At 36.7% G+C, this 27644-nt stretch overlaps 1 protein-coding gene across 2 annotated transcripts in view; it reads left to right on the forward strand.

Moving 5' to 3' along the window:
• The first annotated feature begins 4352 nt into the window (after positions 1 to 4352).
• The window catches only part of PKIA (cAMP-dependent protein kinase inhibitor alpha), a 95610-nt gene continuing 72318 nt past the window's right edge, over positions 4353 to 27644 (forward strand). Inside the window, exon 1 of one of the 2 annotated variants that reach the window (XM_082858673.1) lies at positions 4353 to 4485. The gene's annotated coding sequence lies outside the window, so the exon portion shown is untranslated. The remainder of the gene's footprint in view (positions 4486 to 27644) is intronic. The other variant, XM_082858674.1, reaches the window with a different exon arrangement.

Below are 27644 nucleotides of genomic sequence, written 5' to 3' on the forward strand. Positions count from 1 at the left end.
CAAGCACCATCAACACTGATTGTCTTCCATGAGTAAAAAGCATCTGGCAAGAGTACTTTCATGGATGAAGGAGCCTGAATTATCATGAGAAACTATCTATACCTCCAGTGAGTCTGGCTTCACAGAGTGAAAACTATACAAGGAAGGACAATCCAATATGTTATGTAACTGTCCCAAATCGCCACACTTAATCCCCACTGTCTCAAACAAATTGAAAGAAAAGATTGAACATCTACTTTCACTCTTAAGGACAAGCCTATATAATAGCCATTGTTCTCCTTATTTCAAAAATGAGACAGAGTCAGGCTGTGAATGGAAGGATCCAATCCCCAGTCTGTTCAACTACAAAACCCCTGACCTTCAGGGTCATCTTGTCTTTTTCTCATCCTCCGTCAACCTTATATGGACTTTTACCTCCAACACTGATACCTAGCAAATCCTTCCACTAAATTATAAATTATTAACCATAAGGTTTAGCATGTTCTCTCTTCCAAGGTATTTAGAACTTTAAAGGAGAAAGAAGCCTGCCCAAGTGGGCAAAGCTAACACTTATCAAGCATGAGCTCCCAACATTTGCACCAGACAATTTCACATCATCTCATTATAAACTGACAGTAATCTTTGTGAGGTTGAGATCCTAACCTTTTTGTGGATCCCTTTGACAATATGGAGTAGCCCATTTAAATAGTCTTAAAATAACACTTTTAAATTCATAAAATATAATACATAGAATCTCAAAAGGAACTAGTTACTATGTTTTAAATGCAGTCATTAGAATATTTTAAAAACCAAATTTGTGATATAGAAACGAATGGGTATTTAAACTCATTAAATAACAAGATATAACAGAGACTCTATTAACTACTATACTTAAAAATAGTGATGTTGGGGTGATGGGTTAACAATTCTGATACATGTGTGCTGAAATTGAACAATTAAATAAATAGATGGTGGATGGTGGTAGCCACATTTCTCAATATTGAAGTATGAATTTACAGATAAACAAGAGGAGAAAGCTAAAATAATCTCAGCATTAACGGATTATAGTTGCAGACATCAGTATACACTCAGTTCAATATAGATATAGATAGTTATATATAGGAATATTTACTGATATGTGTATATTCATGGGTTAGTATACATATATATTTCTTTGTTCTCTCAGTTAAGAGAGCCTAATCAAATACTACACCATTAGCAACAGCACATCTAGAGCCCAGATCTTGGTTTCTATTACTACTCTCCAATAAAAGGAATCAGGGCTCCTCAGAGAAATGACTGATTCTAGGACTGGGGCAGGAAATACACAAATTGAGCCTGGAGCATCTTGTGGTACCAGAAAGTCAGGAAGTGTTAAACACACACACAAACATGCATGCTAAACACATATACACACAGATACACACACACACACAAACTCACACACCCCAAAGGGAGTATGTCAAAGGAGCACAGGCGTCAAAAGCTAAAGCTCCCAATGGCCAAAGCTGGAACAATTCAAACAACAAAATAAAGTAGTATTGGATTATAACGCAAAGGATAAAATAGATATCCATGAGTCTATACTGATATAAATAAATATCAATAATTGAATAAATTAATATTTAGGGGAAAATAGACAATTCTGTGCAGAAGAATTCCAAATACTTTATGTACATACTCTGTCCTCAAGGAGGTGGAGCATAACTCTCCACTCTTTGGGTTTGTGCTTCACATAGTGACTTCCTTCCAACAGGTGTAGTGTGGAAGGGGTGGAGGAGTAACTTTACAGTGGAGAAATCTGAGACACTACCTCAGCCAGGTTATCAAGGTCAACATCAACAGTCAAATCACGTTGACAGCATGTATCCTTGATATGATGTTATAAAAAAGGCACTTTATCTGGTTGTCCTCCCAATAAACCATAATCCCAGTCTTACCATGAGAAAAGCATTGGACAGATTACATTAGTGAGGTATGCTACAAAACACTTGATCACTGCTCCTCAAAACTGTCAAGGTTAGGGCTTCCCTGGTGGCGCAGTGGTTGAGAGTCCACCTGCTGATGCAGGGGACACGGGTTCGAGCCCTGGCCTGGGAAGATCCCACATGCCAGGGAGGAACTAAGCCCATGTGCCACAACTACTGAGCTTGCGCTCTAGAGCCCGTGAGCCACAACTACTGAGCCCATGTGCTGCAACTACGGAGACCCACTCACCTACAGCCCGTGCTCCACAACGAGAAAGGCCACTGCAATGAGAGGCCCGCACACTGCAACGAAGAGTAACCCCCGCTCTCCACAACTAGAGAAAGCCCGCACGCAGCAATGAACACCCAACACAGCCAAAAATAAATAAATAAAATAAATAAATTTAAAAAAAAAACTGTCAAGGTTATCAAAAACAAGAAAAGCCTGAGAAACTACCACAGCCCAGAGGAGCCTAAGGGGGCTTGATAACTAAATGTAATGTGGTGTCCTGGATGGAAGCCTGAAACGGAATTAAGGACACTAGGCAAAAGCCAAGGAAATCTGAATAAAGTACAGACTCTGGTTAATATTATTGTATTAATATTGGCTCATTAATTGTAAAAAAGGTACCACATTAGTGTATGGTGTCAATAATAGAGGAAATTGGGAATGAGATATATAAGAACTCTGTATTATCCCCTTAATTTTTCTGTATATCTAAAACCATTCTAAAATATATATAGCCTATTAGATAAAACAAAAAAGGTAATGATGATTTGATTGTAACATCAGAGTAGTGATACTTTGAGGTATCTATAAAAACTGCCTTAGGAAATTGTCTGTGACGTCTGCTGGTTATATAGTCACAGGTACGCCTAATATTATTGTGGTTTGTTGTCTGCATTTAGATTTAAAGCAAATGTTAAATACTAAATTCCAGTTAGAGGTTAGTGAAATTAAAGATATAATATTCCCATCCAGATTCCACATACACTTTGATACATATTAAGAATCCCCTGCTCTTTCGTGAGGTCTAATTTTATGAAAGTGAAACTCAGAGAGATGAATTAGGTTGTTCCAGCTTTTAAAAAGCCCGCATTCTAGGGTCAAGAATTCTTACTGAGCCTTGTTGAAACTGTTTGCTACACTACCTCCTAATTTTGGAACTGCTAAACAGAGAGTTGGGAACTCTTCCTAGATTAAAAGTACTGCCTTGGGCTTGTGTAATTATACTGTTTAGGTTGCTGGAGAAATCCAAGGATAAAACTGGCCTGGACCTAGTGATGGGCAATTCCAAAAGCAAGCTGAATGTGAGAAGTTCACTCACAGAGAACCCTAGTGTCAAAGAGCCTCTCTACTTGGGAATGGCTCAACCCTGGTTCAACTGTAAAGAGAGCACATCCTTGGCCTTTTTTCCCCCTTAAGTCCGGAAGCTGATGATCTGGTCAGCTTAGGAGAGGGAGGGAGGGAGGAAGATGAGAGAGAGTGAGAAACCTGTTAATAGCCGGTGCCAATTTAAAGAGAGAAGGAAAGGGCTTATTATATACGTATATGCTAATATTATTCCTAAAGCCAATTCTGATAAATCCTTCGGGAAAGAAAGAGATGCAGCCATCTGTTAATGTGGCTTCAGCTTCTTTGTTTCCAAATGTTACAGCTGTCACCAGACCAGCCATTCCACTTGGGGTGGGGCCAGGGGGTTAGAGGGGGAACATCTGTCCACTAAGGACACCACTAAACAGCAACAAAATCTTGGGGCGACCCCTCTCTCTTTCCTCGAGTGCTTTCGCTAGCCGGTCCTACTTCCCCACTCCTTTGGGAGTTTCCTGTTCCATTACGTAGGCAAGAGGGCGAGAGGTCCCAGCTTTCATAATTGTGAGTGGTTTGGCTGGGTGTGTACGTGCGAGTAACTGTGTGTGTGTATGTGTGTGTGTGTGTGCGTGTGTTGGGAGAAAGTGGAGCTTGCTACAAGGGGCTTAGAAAAACTAGTTGCCAATTTAAAATATTTTCGGAGTGTTTGAATGATATTTTAAAAGCTAATCCCACTCTCAAATTCAGCGAAATGAACAATACAGATAAGGAAGATGAAGAGGGTGGAAAACCCACACAGCGGAATGGAGCTGTCCATGCCGCGGGAGTGACAGGGGAGCGCTCAGAGGAAAGGAGCTCTGCAGAGAAAGTCACTCTGGCTCTTCTCTCTCGGTCCACCAGCCGGCGACGCTTCTTCTGTAAAAGCATTCCTAGAAAATAACCCTACAACCGGGAAGGGTAGCGATCATTGAGCGCAGTTTCCAGGAGCCGGTCCCCGCAGCCGGGAGAGGTCTCTCTCCCCCCGCGGCTGGCGCGGAATGTGGCGATCCGGCCCGGCGCGGGGGATGACTTCATGCGGCCGGAGCTCGGCGGCGGGAGCAGCTGCTGCAGCTGGCAGGTGGGGTGGGGGCCGGCCGAGCTGACCACGCACAGACCCGGCGCGGCGGCACTGCGGCCCCGGGGCAGCCGGCGCCGGGGACATGCGCTGATTCGATCCCTCCGGAGAAGGTAAGCAGCCCGGCTATTATTAGCCTCGGCTACACTGCGCGGTGCTTTCTGCTTGGTTAGTAATGGGTTTTGTAATACAGAGGGAAGACGGGGAATATCCCTGCCGCCTTCTGCAATGGGAAAAGGAGCAACAACTGGAACTGAAATGTTAATCAGCCAAGTGCTCGAGATTATTGGAGGAGCGGTGTTACTGGGCAAACAAAGAAGGCGGTCAGCCTCTGTAATCTTAAAATAATCAACCATTGCTATGCCACACTCGCTTAGATATTGAAGAGGATTCAGAATGTAAAATAATTTGAGTTGCACTTTTACGTTGCTACCTTCAACCTTCGCTTGGTTAATTTCTGGTTTGCGAGCAGCAGGTTCTTGTCAGCAGCCTGGAGAAGTAATCGGAAATCTTCCCTCTCCTTTTGCCTTCCTCAGTCTTCTCCCTTTCCAGTTATCAGAATGGGTCTGCACATTTCAACGTCAAACACCCACTTCAATACTGAACCTTTAGAAAGAATCTCAAATTAGAGGAGAAACTTACCTCCTGGAGTTCAGCAGCACTTGTCCCCACTTCTCCCTTCATTTACCATCTTCTCTTGTCAATCATTTCATTGATTTCTCCCCCCACCCCGGGGATGCTGTGCCCATTAACAAGCCAGCTCTTGTCAGCTCCTGTCCACCACCTCTGTTCCGTGACTGATTTTTCAAGGACCCAGAAAGGGCATTGCCTTATACCACGTTTGGACTATTATCTATGTTCTTCCCCAAAATGCATGGCATGAAAAATCCTTTAAGCCCAGTACCAACATGGTTTCCGATAACTCCCTTCATTGTAGTCACTGCAGCTACCAGATGGGTTTGGAGGACAGCAGAATCAGTTGGGGTGTGAGAAAGAGGGATATACCTACATATTTTGCTCCATGTGCATAAGAATAGGTGGAAGTAGAAATGCGAATGTCAGTCTATCCCGTTTTTCTGGAAGCTTTTTTAGTCCAGCTAGGTGTCTCACAACCTAGGTAGGGTATGGGGCAAGTCCTCCTGCAAAAGCAAGCAGTGTGTTTGTCCTAGGATTCCCCCAAGAACCTCAAAAGAGTTTCCAGAGAGGCTTTTCCCACAGACAGTCAGAAAGCCAGGGGAGGTGGCCAAGGTAAACCTCAGGTTATTTGGGCATCCTCAAGTTAGTCTCCCCTTTTAGGGGTTCTGACCTAGGATTTCCCCACAAACGCCTTGCTGCTGAGCTCAAGTGCCCATTCTTGTTGCCCACCTAGGTATGTACAATTGAATGATATTCTGTGAAATGGTGAAGATTGCTATGGTGGGGATAGCAAATGTGCCACTTCACCAACAGAGAACAGTTGCAATAAGCCAGACTGTGTGGTGTCTGTGTGCCAATATTCCATTTAAAAAGAGATTTGTTATCTTTAAATCTGAAATTAAAGAGACAGTTTGACTCAAAAGGCCATGGGTTTTATTTTAACAAATTAAAACAGGAGATCAATGAAAAAGAGGGCCAGGGTTTATAGCTAACCTTCTCACCTTCTTTTTTAAATATTGCTTTTAGAACAAGATACTGGTTCTGAAAAATCATGTTACTTCTATTATATATCATTATTGTTTCTCTGATTACAAATTCTCTATTTATAAATACACTTTGGAAAGATTTGAGTTGGTTTCTTTGTCTCTATCTTCAGTACATGAGGCAGAAGGAGTGGAGGGGGGTGGGCAAATCCCACTCCAAATGGCCCACTCAAAGAACTGTTCCCCGGACCATGCAAACCTCTGGACTGAAATTTTTTTGGCTGGTTGTTTTTATTATCTTTAAATGTGGTTTGGGTTTGAAATATTGAATTTTCAGTATTCTAAAATTTTGACTCAGGCACACCAACTAGAAGAGAGAACAAAGAACAAGAATAGCAAGACTATTTTCCACCTTTCTTACCTAATTGTAAAATATTTAATTATATGAATAATTATTCTGAATAATAAGTGAAAAACATATTAAAATAATAATTCGTTTTTAAGAAAGTAGCCCAAGGTTTATGAAATACAGGTTAGTGCAATTGATCTTAAGTACAGTAAAAATTTCTGTAATTTTAAAAGGTGTTTTTATGTTGAGTATTAGTACATGAAAATATGCTAATGAAGGTTAGAAATTGAAATGTCTGTTACTTGGTTTCTGAAGAAACGGAATTCTTTGGCAAGAAATGGGTCATGATTAGGGGACTGGAGCCGCCAAAGCTGGCATCATACCTGCCAGTGATTTTATAGGTGAGATGAATGCATTAAGTTATGGATTAGGGTTGGAGAAACCTTCTGGGGAAGAAAGAAAACAAGATAGAAAATATAATTTGTTATTTTAGTGCAACTAAGATAATTAAATTTAAGGTATTTCTGAATTTGGACTTCGTTTTATTTAAACAATTTCTGAGGAAAGTTTCTAAATTCAAAGCCCTAGGTAGAAATAGTTGTATGATTTCCTAACTGAAACTGATTTTTGACTGTATTTCCTTTTTTAAAAACGTTTCCCAGAGAAAGGAAAAATTAATTGCCCCGTGTTAAGGAGGAGTAATACCAAATAGAAGGATGTACGCTATTAGATGCTAAATGAACTGTAGGAACTTTTTTGTAGATTTGACAAAATAGAATTGAAATCTATCTGTTGCTTTCCAATCACGTAAAAAAAAAAACATTTAGTCTGGTGGGTGGACAGTGTTATCAGTCATTTAAGACTTGAGTACTGACATAGGATTCAAAGTTGTCCTCTCCTTACAAAAGGCATTTTCTGGTGCTGCATTACTGCCATTAGCTACAATTGAAACAGACTTATCCTGAGATTTTGAAAAACAGAAAAAGAAATAGTAGGATTAATAAGGTTTTGCCTCCACTGAGAATGGGTAGAAAAAGTACTGTTTTGAAAGTTATCAATGGCCTCTTAATTGCCAGATTTCTGCGCTGTTTCAACCTGTTCTTTCGGTCTTTATTTTTAAGTTCTCTTCTAAGTTCTTTTTTTAAAATTTTACTGCTTAGTGTTTTATTCACTAAAATAGCATTTTTAATTGAAGTATAGTTGATGTGTAATATTATATAAGTTACAGGTGTAAAATATAGTGACACAATTTTTAAAGGTTATAGTCATATACTCCATTTATAGTTATTATAAAATATTGGCTATATTTTCTGTGCTATGCAATATATCCTTATAGCTCATTTTATAATAATAGTTTGTACCTCCTAATCTCTTATCCCCATATTTTTCTTTCTTTTAATTAAATACTTGTGTTCAAAAGTACTATTAATAAGTAATATATAAAGAGATATCTCTTTATCTAGTTTCTCACTAATCCCCTTAAATTGCCTCATGACCAGCCTAGAACAAGTGATATTTATTTGTAGTTTATGCCGCATGATATCACGACTATATGTCTTCATTTGTTCCTTTCACTCACCCTGCTGCACGTTGAAACCTTGCTCACATCATACACTGCCTCTTCCATGAGCCCTTCCCCATACCCACCTTCTTTCTCATTTCAGATGTGTTTCTCCCTTGTCTAAATTCCTATGGCACTTTCTATTTTGGTCTATCCTTTAGTTTGAACATGATTTGCTGTTCTAAAATAACCCTAGAGAGCAGAGTCTTTGACTAACAACTTTTTATTACCTGCAACTCATAATACAGTGCCTAGCTATGTATATGCAAAGTAGATGTTCAGCAATTTGATTTTAGTGAAGAAATTAGCTATTATTTTCCGGGTGTGTATATCCACCTACTCTAATATCCAAGTTAGGCTCTAAATAATGTGTGCAAGTGCATTTTAGTTTAAAATCCCTATATAATAATATAGTGAAAGTACATTCAAACAGTTATATTCAACAAAAGTTATTGTGAGCTTACATGCCCTTAAGTGGATATTGGCTCATCCGCATCAAACAGCATAGTAAGCATTACAAAACAAAACTTTAAAGAAGACATTGTACCAGCTTTCAGTATGCTTTCATTCTACTGAAAATAAGTAAGCAGGGGAAGATGTCTTGCATAAATAAGTACTAGTTTTAAAGTACTCTGCTAGGTACTTTCATCTATGGTGTATAATTTCATCCTTCTACTATATGCTAATTTTACACTGAGATGCAGATATCTTACCTAAATGGCAGAGATTCTTTCCACATTAACATGCTGTTCTTTGAAGTGTTAACGAGTGAAGGAAAACTATAAAAACATAATCAGAGTAGTTTAAAATTGTTTTGTGATCAGGCTTTCCAGTGCTTTTTAAACTTTTGGGTCATAACATCCCCTTTAATAATTCAATAAAGGCTATGCATCCACTCCCCAAGTACATACACAACACACACACATAGAATTTTGCCTGTAATTGCAGGTGATTACGGACCTAATAAAGCCCTCCTTTGCAAATGCTTTAAGGACATCTACACTGGGCACAGTTTTTCTTTTTCCTTGTTCTATGCTTAATATTTATTTTTGTACCTATTAAAATTAAACAAATTGTTATGTTATAGATTGAGATATAAACCTAAGCAGCTTCGTACTTTACAACTTTTCTTTTTGCATTTTTGTATTCTGTCCTTCTCTCTCACACAAACATAGAAATTTATATAAATGAGATCAAATAATACTTTTTTGTGAAGAGAATGCTTAGAATTTATTCTTAATGAGTTTTCTATATATCACACATCAGTGTTAGCTATAGTCATCGTGTTGTACATTATGTCCATAGTATGTATTTATCTTACAATTGGAAGCTTGTACCTTTGACCATCTTCCTCCAATTTCCCCTCCGCTGACCCTCTGTCTCCTGTAACCACAGGTCTGATCTCTTTTTCTATGATTGTTTTCTTTTTTTTTTAGGTTCCACATATAAGTGAGATCATATAGTTTTGTCTTTCTTTCTCTGACTTATTTAACTTAGCATAAAGCCTTCAAGGTCCATTTCTGTTGTCTCAAATGGTAACATTTCTTTGTTTTCTTATAGATGAATAATATTTCAGTGTGTGTGTGTACATACATATGATATGTATATATCTATAAATATATAAAACAACCTCTTTACCCATTTGTCCATCAATGGGCACTTAGGTTGTTTCCATGTCTTGGCTATTATAAATAATGCTGCTATGAACATGGGGGTGCAGATATCTTTTTGAGTTAGTGTTTTCATTTTCTTTGGGTATATTCCCAGAAGTGGAGTTGCTAGATATATGTAGTTCTAGTCTTAATCTTTGAGGATCCTCCATACTGTTTTCCATACTGGCTTTACCAATTTACAATCCCACCAACAGCACAAGGGTTCCCTTTTCTCCACTGACTGTTGGAGAACAGGATGACTGTTCTAACAGGTGTGAGGTAATATCTCAGTGTGGTTTTAATGTGCATTTCCCTGATGACTAGTGGTATTGAGCATCTTTTCATGTACCTGTTGGCTTTTTGTGTGTCTTCTTTGGAGAAATGTCTATTCAGGTCCTTTGCTCATTTTTTAATTGGGTAATTTTTTTTTGCTATTTATTTGTATGAATTTTTAATTTATTTTGGACATTAACCCTTATCAGATATATGGTTTACAAATATTTTTTTCCCATTCTATAGGTTGTCTTTTCAATCACTTTGTTGATTTTTTTTTTGGTTTTTGTTTTTCTTTGCTGTGCAGAAGCTTTTTAGTTTGATGTAGTTCCATTTGTTTATTTTTTATTTTGTCATTTGTGTTTTCAGTGTCATATCCAAAAAGTCATTACCAAACCCATGTAATGAGCTTTATTCCTATGTTTTCTTCTGGCAATTGCATAGTTTCAGGTCTTACATTTGAGTCTTTAATCCAATTCAAGTTAGTTTTGTGAGTGGTATAAGATATTGGTCCAATTTCATTCTTTTACATGTGAATATCCAATTATCCCAGGGTTCCCTTGTATGTAACTTCTCTCTTTTCTCTTGCTGGTCTTAAAATTCTTTCTTTGTTTTTGACTTTTGACAATTTAATTGCAATGTGTCTCAGTGTAGCCCTATTTGAGTTCAACCTATTTGGGCTTGATTGGGCTTCATGGATCTGGATGTCCATTTCTCATCCTAGGTTTGGGAAGGTTTCATCCATTATTGCTTTAAATATACTTTTTTCCCCTTTCTCTCTCTCTTTTCTTCTTCTGGAATTCCCATAACATGAACATTGTTTAGTTTATTGTGTCCCATAATTTCCATAGGCTTTCTTCACTCTTTTTATTCTTTTCCTTTTTGTTCCTTTCACTGGGTAATTTCTAATGTCCTGTCCTCCAGTTTGCTGATTCTTTCTTCTGCATGGTCGAATCCACCTTTGAAACTTTCTATTGAATTCTTCAGTTCAGTTATTGTATTTTTAAAATCTAGTGTTTCTGTTTTTTTGATGTTGCTATTTCCTTGTCAAACTTCTTGTCTTGTTCATGCATTGTTTTCCTAATTTCACTTAGTTGTCTGTGCTTTCTTGTAGTTCACTAAACTTCCTTAGGAGGATTATTCTGAATTCTTTGACAGTTCACAGATCTTCATTTTTTTAAGGTCAGTTATTGGAGTTTTATGACTTTCCTTTGGTGGTGTCATATTTGCCTAATTTTTGTGATCCTTGATTCCTTACATTGGTATCTGCATATTTGAGTAATTGGGCTCTTCCTCCAGACTTTACTGGGTATTATATTCAGTAGTAGTAGTAGATGGGGCTATGAAATTGTTTTCTGGCAGAGAATCAGAGCCTGTATAGGACCTGGCTCTGAACAGGACCCAGAGCCTGTATAGTTCATTGTTTGGGAACCCAAATCAGGCCAGAGTGTGCACTTAATTCCCTGGTCGGGTGAGGACACTGGTTTTGCCCTGCAGATGGGGGAGGCCACAGGCTGTGCTGTCTGTTCAAGTGCCACTGTATCTAGGGCTGTTTAATGGCTGTACACCTTCCCATGTTCTCTGGTTAGGTTCCCCAGTTGGACATGCTGAAGGCTGTATTCAGTGATGAGTTAGATTTCTCATCTAATTCATAGAAATCTATGAATTAGATTTCCTGCCTGGGTGCAGCAGGAGAAGCAGCTCTAAAGCCAGTAAAGCTCTTTGTTGTCTTAACTCAAGCTGATCCACACCCCACGTTCTATGGCTGAACAAGGCCACTGGCTTTGCTTTGTAGACTATCAGCTCTGCCTACCCTTCTCTAGGCTTGAGCACTGCTGGGCCGCACAGTTTCTAGGAGTTGTCACCAATCCTTCTAGTCAGATGGGCCACAGCACATCCACAGCAGATGGGATGGGGCTAGTCCCAGTTCCTCTGCCTGGGTGGGATGAGGAGGGGCCACTGCAGGCTACTCTTAATTTCTCAAACAGGCTCCCCAGTTAGGAGGAGCTGGGAGCTACTCTCAGCCTTGGATATGAATTAATCTCCCTGCCTGTGCATGATACAGGATCCCTCCACACCTGGTACTGGCTCTTTTTTGTACCAGAGCCAGTGATGAGCTCTGGCGGCCTGCCTCTTGGCTGGAGCGGCTGGAGCACGACTGGGCCAAATAGCTTCCAGGATTTATTGCCAGCCCTTTTGGTCAGATGGCCAGAAGACACTCTCCACAGTGGGTGGGCTGTGACTCTGCTCTTTCCTTGGGTATGGGCAAACCAGGCTCAAGGGCCAGATGCATATCAGGTGGATCTGTACCCCGCTGAGTTCCCTGGTTGTAGTGCCCCACCAACCTGGCTCTGTAGATAAGCAAAGATGCCAGTTGTGATCACTACTTGGGCACTGCAAGTATGAATTCCATCTGTCACAATCCATGTGCTGGCTGTTGCATGCCCCTTCCCCCTTCATCACAGTCCAACTTTTAGTGGTCAAACCCTGCAGATTCCCCTGCAATCCCAGTGGAGCAGATTAGAGCAGTGGCTCCCACAAAGCAACCCCAATGCTAGTGGTGGTGCTTGCTGTCCCCCAGTTCTCTTCTCCTACTGGAGGAACCAGAGGTTCAGGGGAGACCTCACCCATGGTGCTCCACTGGCCTGGGGGAGGGACAATGTGGTCAACGTGTAGCTCCTTCTCTCACCCTTCTAATGCAGTCTGTCTTGGTCTCTGTAGTGCACGGGGGTGCTTCAGCCTCACCTCCATGTTCTAGGATCTTCTCAAATAGTGTCCTGTTTCCAAATAATTGTTAGTTGTTCCTCCTCGGGGGGGCGCGGAGCCAGGAATGACCTTGGTGATGTCACCCCACTCTGGGCTTACTTTGACAATATGTGTGTCCTTTATAGCCCAGATATTTCTGGTACTTGAAATGAGGTTCTCCTTTTATTGTTCTCCCTGCTTTAGGACCTAAAATGGGAGCTCTTCATTAGCACTGGCACAAAGGCTGCTGAGATGACTAGGAAGCAAGTGCCAAGGAGAAGAGTGAATCAAAGAACCTTGATTCATTGATTTCCTTGATTCAAGGAATCCCAGAAGGAGCTCTAAACGTTACACATTCCAAATGATTTATTCAGGGTTTTCCAATCAAAACCATTTTTACAAAAAAGAAACAGTTCTCAGACTTAGAGTACTATACTGCCAAGTATGTAGAAGAACATTGCCAGCAGTTGAGTGGTGTGGTCTACTTTGAAATATATTCAGTTTTCTTAGGATGGACATATGTCTACTTCAAAGTTACTATTTCTTTCTAGTAATGCTGTCTACAGTAATATATTTGCTTTTGCCAAGTTAAGAAAACAATGACATCCCTCCCAGGTTCTAAAACAATTACCAGCATAAAAATACATTAAATTTTTTAGCTGATACTTAAGGAAACCAGTACTAGCTAGCATTCCTACTGATGCTAGTATTCAAAGAGAGGCATGACAAAACCATTAATCTAGAACAAACCAGGTTGGAAAGATGGAGAGAAAGAACTCAAGATGACTACTTAAGCTGTTGCTTTCTTTACATGTCCCCAAATATGATAATAACCATATAAGCTCCTAAAATAAGTGCAATTTTATGCAAACTTCATAATACGCCTAGTATGAGGTAAATTTTTACTTTATTTTATAGTATATTTTTATTTTTTATTTTGGTAAAATGTCCCATAATGTAAAATTTACCATTTTAACCATTTTTAAGTGTATCATTTATTGGTATTAAGTACATTCACAATGTTGAGCAACCATTACCATTACCCATTTTAAGACCTTTCTTATTATCCCAAACAGAAACTGTACTCACTAAACAATAACCCCTTATTTCTCCCCTCCCCTTAGCCTCTGGTTAACTCTATTCTGTTTTCTGGGTTTATAATTTACCTATTCTAACTACCTCATATAAGTGGAATCATACAATATTTGTCCTTTTGTGTCTGGTTTCTTTCACTTAACATAATGTTTTCAAAGTCCATCCATGTTATAGCATGTATCAGCATTTCATTCCTTTTTAAAGGCATACAATGTATAGTGATTTTTAGTTGCAAAACACTTTTAGTACATTGTGTTTCTATTATATTAATAATATCTAGAATATATCACTACCATATTACCTTTAGTAGATGCCCAGTAATGTGTACTATGAGTGAGCCATAATTTCAATTCAGCCAAAACCCACTGATAAACATTTATTAAGTTCCAAACAGTTTTATGATTTCAAGAAATGTGGTAATGGGCATAGAGGTTCATGTCTTTATGTGCTGGAGCTTTTACTTTTGATGGAAGAATTCTTGGAGTGGCATGGAATGGTATTGTTGGGTCAGAGATTATGCAGAAACATTTATAATTTGAATACATACATTGACTATAAAAACCATAAACTTCTTCAACAGATAGTATTCCTATATTTTATGTAACCATTTATAACTATCTTAAAAATGAATGCAAGTAATATAAGGGAATCTATTTAATGTGATTTGAGCAAGGAAACATTCTCACTTTTTTCATTTCTAGTTCATGGAAGAAAATTCCTATACACAAGTATTGAAATATTTCAAGTCTCTGGATCACACATTTCATCATTTCAAAAATATTACAGAGTACATCACGGATGTCAGTCAAGTCTTGTAACAACAGTGTAGAAAACTAGTAACATTTATAGCTAGTTTTTTTTAAGCTTCAGCAATGGATCATTTCTATCCAGCTTAATCTGAAATTTTAATTAGATTAATTTTTAAAATAAAAAAGATTAATTTTTAATCTAAAACTATTTTTAGTTCATATTTATGTACCTGCATTATGGTAAATATTTTATTTTGTTGGTTTTTTTAATCTTAGTTTCTCTTTAGAGTATCTTTTAAAATTTATTTTGAAACAGAATAATTAAAGCCCAAAGATGAGAATGTCTCATTTAAGCTAAACTAAAGAATGTTGGAATAGCTGAAGTATGAACACAATGGGCAAAACTTTTCACTACCCTCCTTAGAAGAAGACTGTTTTGATTTGCATGGTCCAAGAAAGGAGAAACAGATAACTTGCTGGGGATTGCAACCTGCTTTACTTAAGTTAGACATTAACAGGCTAAAAGGGCAAGGATGAAGCAACATGTTTATAACACAGTTTTGAAAAGCTACTTAAAGGTGAAGGGTTGCAATAACACAGACAGACACACCCTAGACCTTTCACAACAATATTTTAAGGTATACCTTTTCTTTGGTTGATAGGGATGGAGGGACCTATTAAACACTTCTCCTATTTACTTTTGTCTTTATTGCTGTCTAATCAAACCCTCATTAAAAAACAGACATAAAACAAATAAGCATTCTGACTTTTGCCTGAATAAGCAGCAACAAGCTCACATCTTAAACAATGGACTGCAATGGCTATGAGACTGAGGATCCTTGGTCATTGCAACAGTAGCAGCAACACAACCTGCCTTGTTCCTTCTGTTGTATACCGCAGAATCTGAGTAAATAGAGAGAAGTCAATGATACCTTTAGTGCCATTTCTTACACTCCTCTCCATGATCTTTCACACTCAGGTTCTCTGGTAATCTCAATGTAGTGAAAAACAACCAGGATGCTAATACCCTCTATCCATTGACAAAACTTAATGCTTCTGAGACTTGCAGAAATAATGTTGAATCTGAATTGGTGGTACCCAATAGAGTCACTAAGAATAATCCGTCAGACTCACCAAATCCAAATTCAGATTTAAAGGCCATCAAATTTTAAAGATTACGAAGATTTTAAGATTTCAATATTTGTTATATATGGTCATATGTAAAAATTTAGAAAAGTAAAATTATATGTATAGGTTTTTAATTATAAGCTATATTCACTGGAGAATTAATGCATTTTTAAAAGGATTCATTCAGAAAAGATTACATTAACACTTTTTTTAAACCACTACCCTCAAAAATAAATTGTGACAAATCATTGTTCATCCAAGTTTATCTCTCATCTCAAGGAAGTGAGTTGTTCTTGGGGAAATTGCTTTCATCTAATTTGTGCTTTCCTGCAGTGGATCAAGCTGAAATGAAATGGGGCTGACATTCTTAACTATTATTATGCGCCCACATTTACCAGAATTACCTAATGATCAGTACCGAAGAGTTTTATAATAAATAAATATGTATGTACTGAGAGTCTCCACTGATAAAAGTTAGTTGAGACATGGCTGGTGATCCCGTAGAAGAGATATCTAGATTATAGTTCTTACATCATCTCCATATTAGAAAGCAATCCAGGATTGCAAAGCAAGGCATGAGACAGTAGCATTTGGTGTATTTTATAAATGTTTAGATTTCTAGGGAGCTTATTGGTATCATATATTATGGTAAGCACGCAAATGTAAACTGTTACTTTAAAATAGTAAAATATCAAGAACATAAAAATTTCTGCAACTTAAATGGTCAGTTTGGTATTTGGCTTTATTATAGGCATTTGCAAGGTATTTATTAAACAACCAAATGAACCAATACCATTTAATTTTGAAAACTGCCTTCCTAATACAAAAGAATTGGTATTCTACACAAGTTCCTTGTGATTATTTTTGTAGGTGTGGTGGGAATGAATTATGGATGGCACTACCCTTTCTTGTCTGAGGTTTTGGTAAGGTGGAAATTAGAGGTGATGGACCTTAAAGTTTGAGCAGTTCAAGACACTCAACCAGTAAGTCAGAAAGAGAAAGACAAATACTGTATGCTAACACATATATATGGAATCTAAGAAAAAAAAAATGTCATGACGAACCTAGGGGTAAGATGGGAATAAAGACCTATTAGAGAATGGACTTGAGGATATGGGGAGGGGGTAGGGTAAGCTGTGACAAAGTGAGAGAGTGGCATGGACATATATACACCACCAAACATAAAATAGCTAGTGGGAAGAAGCTGCATTGCACAGGGAGATCAGCTCGGTGCTTTGTGACCAACTAGAGGGGTGGGAAGGAGGGAGACGCAAGAGGGAAGAGATATGGGAACATATGTATATGTATAACTGATTCACTTTGTTATAAAGCAGAAACTAACACACCGTTTTAAATAAATAATAAATAAATAAATAAAATAAAAAAGAAATTTTGGCAATTAAAAAAAAAAAAAGACACTCACCAAGCACAGTCCATTTACCCAGGACAAGAAAACATATGACATTACTCTTCTTTTTTCAACCACAATGGATTTGAACTTTTAGAAAATTGAAAATGCAAGATACAGATTTTATTTATTTTTTAAAGTAATTTATTTATTTATTTATTTATTTATTTCTGGCGGCATTGGTTCTTTGTTGCTGTGCATGGGCTTTGTCTAGTTGCAGGGAGCGGGGGCTACTCTTCGTTGTGGTGCGCGGGCTTCTCATTGCAGTGGCTTCTCTTTTTGCAGAGCACGGGCTCTAGGGCATGCCGGCTTCAGTTGTTGTGGCACAGGGGCTCAGTAGTTGTGGCTCACGGGCTGTAGAGCGCAGGCTCAGTAGTTGTGGCGCATGGGCTTAGTTGTTTTGCGGCATGTGGGATCTTCCCAGACCAGGGTTCAAACTCGTGTCTCCTGCATTGGCAGACAGATTCTTAACCACTGCACCACCAGGGAAGCCCAAGATACAGATTTTAATAAGAAAATATTAGTCAACAGTTCTTTTATCTCTATGTCTTTTTCTATCTCATTGATTGTGAAGAATACAATCATAGAGAAAGCAAACTCTACATCAGTTGAAAAATTTTTCCACCTGCATGCATGTTATAGTGGATGTGTAACATCTTCACATGGTTTGTGAAATCACTATTTCACCACAAAAATTAAATATGACACTAAAATGATCTGACACTAATTAGTCCATTGAATAAGGGGAGGAGGATTGGCATCTTGGTCATCGTTTAGAAGAAAAAATAATCATTAACCTGTTAGGCAAAATACTTGTCTTTAAATTATCCCTTAATGAATATAATAGAAAATTAAATAAAATGGCAGTACAGTGTTATGAAAGGAAAGCAATTGGGTTGATCTCAAAATGAGTGAATATAAAAATCAATGTTTTTTGTTTAGTTTGTTAATAATTTTATTCTTAGAGCTCCAAGGCAGCTAGCTTTTGGTGATTTTTAAGATCAATCAAAAAGTTCTAAACATTATTTTTAAGGTATGCAGATCACTAGGCCCTCCTCCCCTCCTTTCTCTCTTTCTTTTAATTTTTAAATTTATTTTGGGGAGTTTTGGCTACCATTTATGTTCTAATCATGTTTTTCAGGAAGTGAATTTGAACTATGAACCTCACCTAGTTTGAATCCTACCTCTATTGTTTTCAATCTCTATGACTTAGGGTAAGTTACTTAACCACTGTGAATTGTTTCTGGATATTTAAAACAGGAAAATCACAGGGTTGTTGCGAAGATGAAAGAAGATAACATAAAAGGGAACTTACTGCAGTGTTTGAGACATAGTAAGGGTTAGTAAATATTTCCAATTTTTATCTTTCTAATTCTCGTGAGCAGTTTACAATGAGATCTCATTACCACAGATTTTCCCTAAAATTATGAACCTTTTCCTACCCCTCTCCGTTTTAAACCAAACCTTGAAATGACTGAACCTCATAGGAAGACGTCTCAATGCAGATAATCCCAGTAGCAGGAGAGGTTGAAGCTACCACAATGCAAAGTTGTCAGGCTCTGATCTGGCAGTAGCTGTGGGAATTAGTCTTAGCTTCTATTTTTAACTCTGCAAGGAGTTGATTGGATGACCTGGGAAAACTCAGTTGGCATTTATTTTCTTTCTGAATTGTACCATTTGTCTAATCACTCTTTTCACTGACTCATTATCAGAAATGATATCAAGGTTGTTGAATAAGGGTGTTGATTTCAGAAGTAATGTTATAGAAAATGAGAATTGTTCCCTTTCTTAAAAGCAGTAGTTGACAATTTTATTTTATTTTTTTCTGATACAGTGTTGAAGTTCCTGGGAGAGGGCAACTTTAATTTATAAAGAGTTGTTAACATTCACTTCCTCTAACAAAAGCCTTTAAAGGTAATACTACTAATTATCTGCCTTGTACCCCAATCTTTTTTTTTAATATGTAACTGTTGAAGTTTTTTAATGTTAATCAATATCATTAAGTTGTCCAAAAAGGAAAATTAATCTGTTACTCCATTGTACATCATATACAAAGGAATCTTCTTGGTATATATCTTTCTATTTTACTGAATCTCAATGAATTTAGAGAGTACATGTAAGAATTTTAATATCCAGAGTCTTATTCATAAATGTGCACTACTGAGTAGATACAATCACTAGCAACACCTTTAAACTGAAATCAAAAATAGAGCCTCAATTAACGTGAAAACTTTAGTACCAGAAACACCTGCCTATAAAAACTGCACTGTTAGTACACAGACGAGCTTTAGTATGCTAACAGTTTTGTTGGGCTTAAAAAGCACATAATCTTACATTTTTTTCTTATTTGACTTTTTATCATTATGTGAACAATTTAGGTCTAAGGAAACAAGTACAAAAACTGCCTAAAGCCTTCCATTTAATATGTAAGCCATAGTTGTCCACAAGAGAGGATTTTGTGGTGATCAACAACTCTAGGCAAATAGGCAATAATTTATTTCAGGTGGTAGAGTCTAATCATGTGTACCTAACTATGCACTTTTCAGTAAAAAGTGTAAAACATTTTTAGTGGTAAGTTTGTCCTGAATTTCCAAATCAATATTTTTAATCCCTGTTTGAATACTGAATTCATTAGCTATTCACCAAAGGCTTGAGGCATAGATTTTGGGCATAATCCGCTTCTAAGATGAGACGTAGCAAACAGTCTAAATTCCTGTTTTAAATATACATGTGCATACACATATACACATATATTGTACAAAAATTTATATACAGACATTCCCCGAATTACAATGGTTCGACTTACCGATTTTTCAACTTTACCATGGTGCAAATGTGATACTCGTTTAGTAGAAACTATAGTTTAAATTTTTTCAAAGTATACTTTGAATTTAGAGTAGAAACTATACTTTTCCCAGACTACTGATAAGCAGCATGATGCTCTCTTGTGATGCTGGGCAGCAGCAGCAAGCCACGCCTCCCACTCAGCGACTGGATCACAACTGACACGTTTAACAACCGTTCTGGTTTTCACTTTCAGTACAGTATTCAATAAAACAAGTGAGATAGTCAACAGATTATTATAAAATAGGCTTTGTGTTAGATGATTTTGCCCAACTGTAGGCTAATGTGAGTGTTCTGAGCACCTTTAATGTAGACTAGGCTAAACTATGATGGTTGGTAGATTGGGTGTAGTATAAGCATTTACACTTTATGATGTTTTCAATTGATGATGGGTTTATCAGGATGCAATGCCATAGTAAGTTAAGGAAGATCTGTATTTTATGTGTATTATATAGATTAATTATATTTAGTCAATTATGTGTGTAAATATATATATGCATATGTATGCATGTATATATGTCTGTTTTCATGAACATTTGCCTTCTATTTCAAATATTTGATTATATTTATTTTTTTATTTTTATTTTTTTATTTGATTATATTTAAAATAAACAGACAAGTTCTTGGAGAAGCATCTGAAGAATCTTTGTTTCCAGAGTCAAGTTTTGCAAAGAAAACTTATTTTTTCACTAGTTGTTTATTTTTCGATAGTTAATTTTCTTTTTAATTTCAAAGTGATTCTTTAATATATGAATATGAATATGTATTTACTTCAGGCGCTATATATGTTATTTATACATATGTGTATTTATATATATTTACATGTTTTTAAACCTGATCTTACTGGGTTATAACTACTATCCAATTATGTGAGAATAGTGATATTGTTGCTTTCCAGCTTGGAACATGCTTCTGTTTCATTTGATTATATTTTATCCATTAAGTGCTCTGGCCTTCCATTAGCTCTTTTGCTTTGAGGATACATTTTATAATGCATTAGAAATAGTCTTCTATTTTTCATGCCATAATTTTCCAGTGTCTCACAAAATCCTAATTTGAGTAGTATTTCAGAATAGAGACTTGTCCCTTTTGGAATCATCAGATCTGTTGGTTAGGTACAGTATTTCTTATTTTTTCTGTTGGGGAAAGGGAGGAAGGAAACTGCACTATGGAACTTTCCAGTTTTGTTTTGTTTTGTTTTGTTTTTTTCCTTACATTTATACCAAAAAAATGCACTCTTCTAGTAAAACTAGAAACATGAGAGTGGCAGTTACATAGTTCCAAATTAGGACAACCTAATATACTGTAATTTTTTCAAGTAAGAGAATAACCCAGGTAGTATACTATTAACTAGATTTTTTCAAATAGCCATTTGTTTATTAATAATTCTATTATTTTTCCATTCTTAGTTTCATTTTTTTTTTTTTTTTGCGGTACGCGGGCCTCTCACTGCTGTGGCCTCTCCCGTTGCAGAGCACAGGCTCCGGACAAGCAGGCTCAGCGGCCATGGCTCACGGGCCCAGCCGCTCCGTGCCATGTGGGATCTTCCTGGACCGGGGCATGAACCCGTGTCCCCTGCATCGGCAGGTGGACTCTCAACCACTGTGCCACCAGGGAAGCCCAGTTTCATAACATTTTTACACAAAGGTTTATATTAACAAATGGGATCAGTTGTATTGTTGGTTTTCTCCTGTGTTCTGAGTAGTTATGCTTAAATGCTTAAAGCCCAGACTTCTCAACTAGAAAACATAAGCACAGTAAAAGCAGTGTTTTTAAAATTAATTCTGGAATATATTTCTCTTGAGGGTAAAGACATATAAGATTACAAATGTGTATGTTTGGATGCTTTATAAATAAAAGTAATATGATTAATCATGTATTAATTTATACTACCAGAAATTCCCTCTAAATCCTTTCTAGGACACAAATATTTATGACATTTCTATATTGTTCTCATCTTATTATTTTAATGAAATATTATACAGGTAGTATTTCATAAAAACACTGCATCAATTGTAATACTAGTTTAAGAATTTTAATTTGGTATGTAAATATACTAACTTCTGTTGAAATTGCTATAGCTTAGGGTCAAAATTAATTTGAAGGTTATTAGTGTTATTATTCTTGTTTTTATTAGCTGCCGTCTCAAATTAATTATAAAGACAAAAATGTCCCTGGCTTAGAGTTTCTGCACTATTAATGACATACTGAGATGTCTATTGGGTATCAGTAAATGATATATTTTAGAGCATAACTTATGAAATGACTTGCCGGTTGGCAGACCACATTTGACAATAAAATATATTTGATAGTCTACCTTTGCAAATTCATTGCACCACACAAATGTGATCTTGGTAATTGACATATGACTATTAAGCTTCAATCATTCTCCATAATATTCCTATTACCAATTATTAACAGAATAAAGGGGAGATAACATTTCTATAGTATTTATTCAGATTTTTATTTAAACTCGAGTAGAATCTATATTTCTATAGTGCTTTTTTTATCTAACACCTCACTTAAGCAGAAGGAAGTGTTCTAGAGGTTTGTTATCAGCTTTTAAATGAAGTAATCTTTAACTATCTTTTATTTAAAAATACTAAAAAAAAGTTTCATGGTCTTTAAATATAAATATTGGAATTGTCTATGAAACTTTTGAAATGGTCAATCACATAAAAACATAGGGATATCGTTTAAAGCAGGGGTCCGCAACCCCCTGGCTGTGTTAGGAACCGAGTCGCACAGCAGGAGGTGGGCGGCCGGCGAGCCAGCGAAGTTTCATCTGCTGCTCCCCATGGCTCGCCATCGCTGCATTACAGCCTGAACCAACTATCCTCCCCCACCCACTCTGTTGGTGGAAAAATTGTCTTCCACGAAACCGGTCCCTAGTTCCAAAACAGTTGGGGAATCACTGCTTTAAAGCATATGAATTTCTAATACATTAATTTAGGATATATATGCTGAACTTTTTTTTACATAATAGCTCATAGGTAACCTTCACTATTAAGTATTTTATGATGCTTAGAATCGGAAACAATACAGAAACTAACAAATTAAAATTGTTTTTTGTAAAATGTCAAGTGAGAAGAGAAGAATGTTAAATAATAAATACAGCATATTCACAACTTGGTTTTGAATATCACACACATAGAGAAAAAAGAACCAAAGAAAATTTAAAAATTATTTATCAATGGTTAACTCAAGAAATAAGAGAGTCAGGGTGACCTTTACTTCCTCCTGTTCTAATTTTGTATTTCCAAATTCATTGCAATATGTATGTATTACTTTTAGAACTGTTTAAGAAGAAATGTGCCAGTTCGAATAATTATTTTTTAACATCTAAACATTGCCAAGTGTTGTTAAAATGTTCAGTTTTTATGTAGCTTTCTGGAAGATCTAGCTGGCCATAAAAAACTGAATATATTAGAGGAGGGGGAGTTTCGCCTCATCTTGAAATAATAATGATAAATAATATTTTTACAGCATTAAATAATTTTCCAAGCTATTTTATATACATTTTCTCCTCAGACCATCCTAACTCTCTAGAGTTGGTAGAAAAAGGATTATACTCATTTTACCCAGGGTGGGGATTGGAGGGTGGGAATTGAAATTCATGAAGTTTAGCAAATTGCCCATTTAAGCCATGCACAGTTATTAAGTGGGCAGGGCCAGGATTCTAACCTGTTTCATGCCATGGCCAATCTAGTGCTTTCCTCTATCCTGTAGGAACTGGACATGTTTAAGAGGTAAGCACAAAAATGGAAATAGGTCTGAATCTTGCTCTAGTTACAAATTTGCCTATAGACCTCACTGGAGCCTAAACCAGGAAAATCTATATGAATTTCTTTCTTCAACCCAAAGAAATGGCCATGTTAAATAATTCCTAGGTTTAATTAAAAAAAAAATCTATACTGTCTGTTTTCTCACCATATTCCAGTTTGTGTATCTTGTGTCTATCAACTTCTCCAAAGAACCATGCTTCCTACCTAAAGGATTGCATTGCTTAATAAACAAACATTGACAATTCTGATGCTAACCTGAATTAAATAATATACCAATCATTTATGAGATCCGCCTTAGTATTTTTATGCTTCTGAAATATCATCTCTATAACCTGCTTTTTAAAATAGTCTGACACCTACCGAGTACTCTTTCACTTCCTACAAGAAATCAAGAAAAAATAAAGCATTTGTGTTTTTAATTTTAGTGAAGGTTTCTTGATTTAAGAATTAGTCATTTAGTGTCATTTGAATTTCAAGTGTGCCTCAAATACTTGAGGCTCTTTCTGTATGACTTCTCCAGAGTTTTCACATATATATCATCAAAGTACTTTCACTTGGGATTAGTAAAAGAAAAGGTTTATTTACTACTATTTCTTAGTTTTCTTCATTTCAAATATTCAGTGCCTTGTCAAAAATAATATTATAGTCTTATACTATTCATTGATAACAGATAATACCAAGAAATTGTGATTCTGGTTTTCAGTTAAAAAAACAAAATGAGAAACTTAAGAAATAATTACTATAACAATTTTTTTCTTCATTTAGCTAATCAGATATTCACATCAGTGAGTGTTATATTTTGAGACTATGAATCCCAATGCTAAATGTTTTATATATTCAGAGAAGTGAAAAATAATAATTATTATGCTTCCTCTGTGCTAAATACTGTTTTAAAACCAATTGGAATCCCCCCTCACAACAATCCTAAGATGTAGGTACTCTTTTCACCTATTTTACAGCCGGACAAACTGAGGCACAGAATGATTAAATTATTCATGGTCACACAGCTAGTAAGGCGCAGATACAGTATTTAAAATCCAGTCTGTTTTTGTGAGAGTCTACATTCCCAACCCCTGTAATGACAGTCTGTGATCCCTACTATTTGCTATATGCCCACTGACTTGCTTTGTGGAAAGAAAGGGAGTGAGGGAAGAGGAGGGAAACGGAGGGAGGGAAAGAGGAAAAGAAGGCGGAATGGAGGGAGGCAGGAGAATTGTCAAAATTCTGCCAGCTTGTTGCTACTGTGTGTTATTTCTTATAATAAGGTTGAAATTAAGGACTTGTAGAGATTTACATAGAATAAATAATTTTAAATTTCCTTAAGGGAAGTCTCTGGTAATATTATCAGATGGAGACAGCAAGTGAATTTCTGTTTAATTCTATTCATAATTAAAATGCTATAGCAGGCTCATATTTGGAACAAACACAGTTCTGGTAATTCTCATAGTAATAATTCTACATTTTCTTAAATTTGTTATCATTTTTTCACCCTCAACACTCTCAGCTTATTTAATTTTAGTACCTATTCTTTTTCAAAAGTCCATAGATTTTAGTTAGGCTTAAATCATAGGAAAATTGAAGAAAGTTTAGAGCCTGTAACAGAAGGAAACCACCCTCTTCCCACCCCGAGCCCAGCTCTGTCCATTTCTATCAGAGCTACTCCACCAAGAAAGGAGGAATTATTCTGATTGGTCAGATTTATGACACATTCTATTACATAGGGTGACTGTATTTGTTTAGAGGTACACAGCAACAGTTCCACATTTCTTCTTGTCCGTTGCCTGGTCCTGTGAAAGCAGGTAAGTGGAGTGAAGATCCTCAAAACCTAGACCTCAGTCTCTTGTTTCTGTTCCATTCCATTCACCAGGGTGAGCTTAATCCAGCAGAAGAGTGAGCTCTTCTGTGTTTCGCTGGATGTTTCCATGCAGATGAGTCAAGTTCCATTTTGAGCCTGGAAAATCTTGCATGCTCTCTCATCAACTTCTTCCTTTTCTGAGTATGTACTCAGAAAATGGTAACATGCCCCCAGTAAGCCTTTACCACAGCTCTGACTCAGGGTCATTAGGAAGTAATTCCAAATCTCAGACATGTTCTGTATTTTAATCAACAGATAATTTGTACTTATAGTTAACATTTACTCTCGATTATTCACGTGTTCTTATGCAGTTGGAACCTATTTCTGTCTTCATGTGCTTAAAGCTAGGATGAGTATGGATTTTAATCAAGATAATTTAGAAATTTTATTAAGTGTTTCTTATGTGGCAGGCACTGTTCTAGGTACTGGTGATAGAGTGTTGAACAGAATGGTTACAATCCACACTCTAAGAAAGGGTACTTAACATTAAAATTCAAATAGGAAATATGTACAGAAATCATATGCAAAAAACAAGAGTCAGTTTAATATGCATAGTTGGCATTTTGGGGATAGAAGAAATCTAACACAAGGAGTTTTACAAGACTGATGATATATAGTCACTTCAGTTGAACTTTGTTTTATTTAAACCAAGCAACTTTTTTTCAAACCAAGTAAAAAAATTATTGACAGTAATTGTATAACTTTATAGCTCCTTATTTAGTAAAGAGAGGGTGCTTTGACTTATGATATAAGGCAATTTCAGTATTTTGATAAACTAACCTTCAGCATTTTAGATATTAAGCTTTTACGTTGGTGGAAATTCTGATATTTGCCCATCAGTTTTATTTCATGCCTCCAAAATTAGATTAAATTTTCCAATTTTAAGTGAAAAACTGGCATATTATCAGTTGACACTACAGTTCCAAGTTTTATCATAGGAAAAGGTGGGTGAGAGGAATCCCCAGCTCAAAATCCTATCCAAATTTGAATTCTGAAAGTCTTTTTGATTGATTAGTAGCTGTTGGTATCACATTATTTGCAATGACAGAGGACATTGTCAAGTTGTTATTAGCATTCATTGCAGCACCAGCTTCTGAGAATGTAGTAGTTTTTTTTTAAACCACGTTTTCTCCTCTTGATCCATGACTCCAACTCTAAAAATATCTTGACTCATTCATACATCATACATTCAAGAAATAATTACTGATCGCATATACTATTCCAGATACCAAGCTGGTCACTAGGGAGTCAAAATGACTAAGGCACAGGCTTGGCTGTCAAGGAGACCCCAAGGTAGTGAATCTTTGCTTCTTACTCTTCAAGTGGCATTGATCCTGTGTAATCAGAAGTAATAGGGAATTAAGTAGCATTCATATTGTAATTAAATGTAGATAGAGCCAGATGATTTTCCAAAATCAGGTTTAATCAGAGATAGGGCAAGAATGTTCTTTGGGATTTTTCCTTGATGAGCATTGTTAACTATCCTTGAGATGCAATAATAGAAGTCACTGAGTAATTTATCAGTTTGGTTTCCTATGGGAACCAAGATGAAGGACGTTTTCTCCTTTAGGCACTGACTTTCTACAGAGATAGCGAAGGTGCTTCAACTTTCCCAGACAAGAAATCACCAGTAAACAGCAGTGATGGCAGAGGTGGGTTATTTACTACCATGGGGTTGAGAATATTAGTGAGCTGCATTTTGACCACTTGTCAAACATTTTGACATCTTGGAACAGAAAGTGTTATTTAAAAATAAAAAGCATTTTCTGTTGAATTGCTGTTAGTCTTCCCTATGAGGAAATGACCTATTAAGTAATAGATCGAGAATAAGATTGATTTCTGCTAGAGTCCTTAAAGTAGCTACGTGTTTCAATTTGTGGGTTTTTTTCAACCATTTGTAAGTTACCACAGTAAAAACCCCATATAAAAAGCTATCTGAATTTACTTTCCAACATTCTTTCCTGGGCTTTCTCTATCTTTCCCCTTCTCCCTCTCTCTCAGATCAGAAGGAGAGCAATGGGTCTGAAGCTTTAGCGAGAATCAAAAGGCTTGTCAAAACAATGATTTCTGGAGCCTCAGCTGGGAATTTGCATTTCTAACAAGTTTCTAGGAGAAACTTCTGCTGCTGTTACATATTTGATGAACCACTGCTCAAGTAAAAGGAATGGGAATTTAGGAAGTAGAAAGATCGAGAGCTATGAAAAGCTGA

This window comes from Leucopleurus acutus (genome assembly GCF_964270905.1).
Source record: "Leucopleurus acutus genome assembly, chromosome: 17".
NCBI lineage: Eukaryota > Metazoa > Chordata > Mammalia > Artiodactyla > Delphinidae > Leucopleurus > Leucopleurus acutus.